The sequence below is a fragment of the Strigops habroptila genome, chromosome 1 (assembly GCF_004027225.2).
Source record: "Strigops habroptila isolate Jane chromosome 1, bStrHab1.2.pri, whole genome shotgun sequence".
Taxonomy (NCBI): domain Eukaryota; kingdom Metazoa; phylum Chordata; class Aves; order Psittaciformes; family Psittacidae; genus Strigops; species Strigops habroptila.
Window position 1 is genome coordinate 69,000,083 of NC_044277.2, and position 6,000 is coordinate 69,006,082.

Consider the following 6,000-nt stretch of genomic DNA (forward strand, 5'->3'; position numbering starts at 1 on the left):
ATCTTCAGCTCAGGATGTTTGTAGAGATGATTCATGTGACCAGTCAAGGACACATAAATGTTGATTATTAAAGTGGGGGAAAAATCTCAGCCCCTCACTGTAAAGCTTATTATAAAGAGCTCTTTGGCCTCTAGATGACACTGTGTACCTAATACTGTACTCAGCCTTTAAGGCAGAAATCCCTGTCCATCTTCCCCTTCCCTTCTTATTCTAATTCAAAGCAGTTACTGTATGTTTTGAATAAGCATTCATAACCCTGAAAGAAGTAAATAGAAGACATTTGTTATTCAAAGCAATTAAAAATAATACAAAAGGGTAAGACTGAAAGGTAAAAGCCAGGAGCGCATGGTATGTGAATGCTTATTTACAGTTTTACCGTCAAATTTGGGATTGCAGTAATTCATGCTTCAGTTGACACTTCCTTACAATGTCTGGGATGATGTGAGTCTGGATAGAAGGTTATCCGGCACTTCTCTGCTTGAATGCATATTTACAGCCTGGCTTTAAAAAAAACCCCACTTTGAGCCAAACACTGGCATTCAGGAACAGAGTGTATGTGTAAATATTCAAAACTCGTATTGGAAACAGATGGGTTTGGTGGGATTTTGCTTTTGGGTAAGTTCATTTGTTTTTTCTAAGCGACTGGTTGAGTGGGGGGAAAAAAAAAAAAATCCAAACCCAAAAATCTCAATGTGCACTTTTTTTTTTTTTTTTTTTTGTGGAATTGGTATATCTAGTTTACAGTAATTGCTATTTTCCCCCACCGTGTTAAAGAGGCAGTCCCATGCAGCAGTAGGACTGCTGTTTAATACTTAACTTGTCAGTTGTATCTGACAGAGACGGATTGCAGAGGGCAGCATTTAGGACTGTGATTACAGTGTGGTGTAAATGGGATAAATCCTTACTTCAGTACATTTCAGTGATATCACAAGCAGAGATGCAAGTGGTAATCATCACTGACACCTTCTGAAAAGAGTGATACAACAATAAATGAGTGATAAGTCCAAACCGGGAGGGCTGGAGAAGGGGGGGAACGAAACTAAACAAAAACGAACCCAACAACAACAAAAAACCCCAGCCAAGAAGTGGACTAGTGTGTAATACAGATTTGGCTCATGTAGAATAAAGTTACAACACCATTTTTGGGATAGTGACTGTAAAATTTCTAAGAAAATCAAAGCTTAAGCACTCATTTACTCTAAGTTACACCTTGCACTCTCTTTAAAACTAGCTGATATAGTAGGTATGGTCCTGGATATATGTTACTGGAAAAATCGTATGGTTGCACATATTCTGAAGTTGTGTTATAACAAACTTCATAGCACACTTCAACTTCTGTGTGTATGAAAGAGAGAATGTGCTCTGTCAGGTCCTTCTGTTACTAGTTTGTGAGCGCTGGGAAATGTGTAGCTAAGCATCTTGTCAGAGCCCATTTGGGCTTCTGCAGGTTAGCATGGGAAGGGATTCATAGCACCTGGCTTGGACCTAGGTTCAAATATAGTATCTAACATTTTTGTTGTAGTGGAAAGTAGCAGTTTCTCCCTGAGTGAGGGAAGATAAAGGAAGAGTTGTGCTTTCATTCTATAGTAATGAATATAGTACGTGTATTAATGGCTGTAAGATATGATTTTAGTTAGTTTGCATTAATGTGTTAAATCCCTCCTCCCAGTTTTTCTCATAGCGGGCAAAAAGGATAGTTTAATATTGTAAGATATATAAATGAAAATACTGGACTTTAAGGTGGTTTCTATATATTAAGTCTGTTACAACATTAAAAAATACAAATCCGATAAGACTGTCTCCATTTTCATAATGGGCACTGATTCAAAAATGATGAAAAAAGGGTGAAATAGAAATTACAAAATGGAAATGCTGGGATATTCAAATTTAAAAAGATACTGAAAAGTATGATTAGTATTTTTGTTTCCTTCCTTAATGATTTAATGGAACTAATATGAAAAAAAACCAGGAAGCCATCTCTGGGGTAAAAAAGCCCTAGAGCAAAAGGTCAATATAGTTTCATACAACATAAATTTTCCTTAATAAGCTTATGGTACAGGTTTGCTGCTTATTTAGCTTTTTGGATAAAAGCAGCAGTTTTTTAATTAAAGGGGAAATACCTTGTTATTTTGGGGTTTTTTTAATATTTTACAAAGCTTTACTCTTTTTTCTCCTGCTCCCCTCCCCTTTCCTCCAACGTTACTATTTATATGGTATTTCTATTTCAAATAACCTTGGCATGACTTTGAAAAATGTTCTCATATTTGCATACTGTAAACAAAAGGCAGAGGCAACAGAAAGGCTGTTGGAAAGGATGTCTAACTTCCACCAAATCTCATATTAATGTAAGTCTTATTTAATATCTTTTTGAACAATTCGGAAAAGACAGCAGGTTTTGAATGGAATGCCTGCATGATACTAAATCAAGAGTCATTGAAAATACCACTGAGGAGGACAAAACGCAATAAAAGGGATTGAGAGAGATTAGAAAGATAGACAGGAAAACAACAAAATGAATTTCATCTCTTGAAAATGCAGAATGTGGGAAAGCGGTGCAATCTCAGTGGAAGGCAAGAACCTGAGGAACTATGGTGACAAATCTGATTTGTGGCTGATAAGGGACAGTAAATTAAATACAACTTCGTAATGAAATAGGTAGGCCTCCCTCGGAGGTGATGGCATATTTTGCAATGTCGTGGTGTAGGACAGTAATAACTCTATAGATCTTTGCTGTATTTCATGTGAGGCTGGTAGTTTGAATGCATTTAAATTGAGCCCCGAATGGGAAGGGGCACAACACTACCAGTTTTTTTTTAGCAGATGATTTATCCTTGTGAAAATATCTTCTAACTCTTATGAAGTGCGTTTTTTCCCTCTTCCCTTCTTGATCTTTTTGAGTGATGAAAGTGGGTAGAGAGCAACCTCATCGCATATCATCATTTTCCCCTCTCATGTCATCTCAAATTTGTTACTCTTCCTTCAGTTATATTTTTAGTTTTACTACAAAATCACTGACTATCAACACTTCTAGTGCTAGCCCTGTCAAACCTGTATAGTTCATATTTATGGCTCCTTCTTAGAACATAACAGTTTTCCTTACTGCACTGGCCATATTCCCTGTGGCTCTGCAGCACCTGGAGTTTGAATGCCAATGCCAATTCATTGGTGACCTCTAAAGATTGCACAGAGAAAGACCTGGAACCCCCAAAAGTCAACCTGGACATCTCCATTGCTATGGTGCTGCACAGGACAGAGAGGCTGTAACTCTGAGAATGGGTTGATGTACGCACACTTGATGGAGAAGTGATGTTGGATGTGGGAAAGAGTTCTGGCTTTTCCTTTCAGTAACATGATAACGTGCTTTAGAGGATATTTATATTTTTGTTGTCTTTTTTGTTGCTGTTTTTACAGCTTACTTTTTCAGGATTAGTGACAAGTTTATAAAAGGCTGTAATTTTATGCTGAGCTTGCCCAACTCCTCTTACTTGCTGTTAACTGTAAAACCCTACAATTTTGAGGAAAATCTGTTGCCTTTTCAAGTTCCCATTCTCACAAATTGTAAGTTGTGTCGTACATGAAGTCATATAGAAGCAGTAAGTGTCGTTTTCTACAGGGAGAAGAGGAAATTGATAGGTTTTCCCTTATACTGTATAGTGTGAAGCCAAATGTGTCTTAAAACTGTCCAGCTATTAAAAATTGAATAATGCTCAGAGTGTGCATAAGTTTTAAAGTTGCATACCCTATTTCATGATTCTTCTATTAAATGAAAGCTCTTACACAGTTTGTCCTATAGAAAACCCGTGACCTCTTGTGGTGGTTTGACCCTATATGCCAGTTGCCCACCAAAGTTGCTCTATCATTCCCCTGATCAGCTGAACAGCAGAGAGAAAATATAATGAAAGGTTTGTGGGTCGAGATAAAGACAGAGAGATCACTCAGCAGTTATAGTCACAGGCAATACAGACTCGACTTGGGGAAATAAGTTTGTTATCAATCAGAATAGGATAATGAGAAATAAAATCAAGTCTTAAAAACACCTTTTGTCCACCCCTCCCTTCTTCCCAGGCTTAACTTTAATCCCAAATTCTCTACCTCCTCCCCACCAGTGGCACAGGAGTACAGGGAATGAGGATTGTGGTCAGTTGTTGCTGCTGCTTCTTCCTTCTTGGGAGAAGACTCCTCACACTCTTCCTCTGCTCCAGTGTGGGGTCCCTCCCATGGGAGACAGATTCACGTATTGTCACTCTGGCTGCAATTGCTCCTATGCAGTAACTTTTTCCTCATCTTAATTATGGCACTACCACTGTTACTGACGGGCTTGGTCAGTGGTGGGTCTGTCTTGGAGCTGGCTGGCGTTGGCTCTATCAGACACAGGGGAAGCTTCTCACAGAAGCTACCCCTGTAGACCCCAAAAACCAAAACCTTGTCACACAAATCCAGTACATATCTTCTGACATTTCTGGTGTTTTGGAGAGGGTTTTAGTAGGGGGACTTGCTCTACATTTTGTGAATAAGCACTGACACTTTCTTACCAAATGTTATTTTGACTTTTTTTTTTTTTTTAGAGAAATAAACTTTAACAAAATATAAAATGCTGCAGCTTTAAAAAAAAAATGTGGGTTTTTTAACTTATATGTATTTGTTTATATTTATATTTAAGCAAATGAGTTTTATCTCAAGTGCTTGGCACAAAAAGTTTCTGGCTTAGGTGAGACCTTCGAATACTCTTATAATTCAAATCTGAATAATTTATCCAATTTATTCTGAAGCTACATACATTATCAATGTGCCATGTGTGTCACAGTTATTACTGGTTTGAATTCTGATTTTAAGCTTCCTTTTAATTAACTTGGAGATTTTATTAGTAACCACAAATCTGAACTTAATTTAAAACATCATTTTTTCATGAAGACTATCCTTACAGACCATAATACTCTCTTTCTTTCACTTTGTTTTGCTCATTCCAAACAGGAAAAATAAAAATATTTTTTGCTAATGCTTTCCTCACAAAATACTGAATTTGTATTTGCCTCTAAAAAAAGAGATTTGCCTTTGAAGAAAATTGTGACATATGACTATACAGTCTTACCCATTTATATTTTTCAAACTGTATTTTTCACACACACTAAATTCATTAACATGTTTGTCTCCCTATGAACAAACTTGTGAAATGTTAAGGAACCAGAGCTAATGCTATACATAAGCCACATTTTGTCTGACCTTCCTTTCCCTTCCTTTTCTGGATATTTGGTTAGGTGCGGTAGCATGTCTTTAGTGTATGACTTTATATCTGTCTTGTTCTTTAATTTCCAGTGTTTTCAAGGAAAACACACAGTGCAGTTGCAATATTATTTTCAAACAAGTGATATTCTGCAGATGATCCACATTATACCCAGTGTCAGTCTTTGAATGTATTGCAGAGCTCAATATCTGCCACTCCGCTAACGGAGTAAATATAGCAGATAGCTGTAATAATAAGTTGTTACCCTCCATAAAGGTGAGCTATTCATCTAGTCAGCTGAAGCATGTGTTTTGCAAGGCAGATTGAAGTAGGAATGCCATGAATTGAGAGTCCTAGCTTGTACTCCTTGTTCTTTGGGAAATGCTTTTTAACAATAAAATATTTCTACATTCCCACCTGTTATTTGTTGCTAACTTGTGGGAACAGTGTACCTCAGTTCCCACACCAAATACCTGTCTGCGCCGCATACAGCTTCCTTGTATAGTATTTTCATTATCTTGTCTATTATGACAATCTCAAGTCTTTTCCAGTCTGTCTCCTCATAATCTCCACTAACGTCATTGTCTCTCAGTATGCCAATCCAGTTATCTTCCTGTTGCTGGAGTACATAACACCTCTTTTACTAGTTCTGCGCCTATGCTATATTCACCCCTTCTTGCCACAGATTAATTGTTGGGAAAATTGTCTCTTTGTCTCAGCCTTAAGAGGCACCATGCCCAATGCATTTGATTGCTACCTTTCCAGGCAGCCTGTGATGG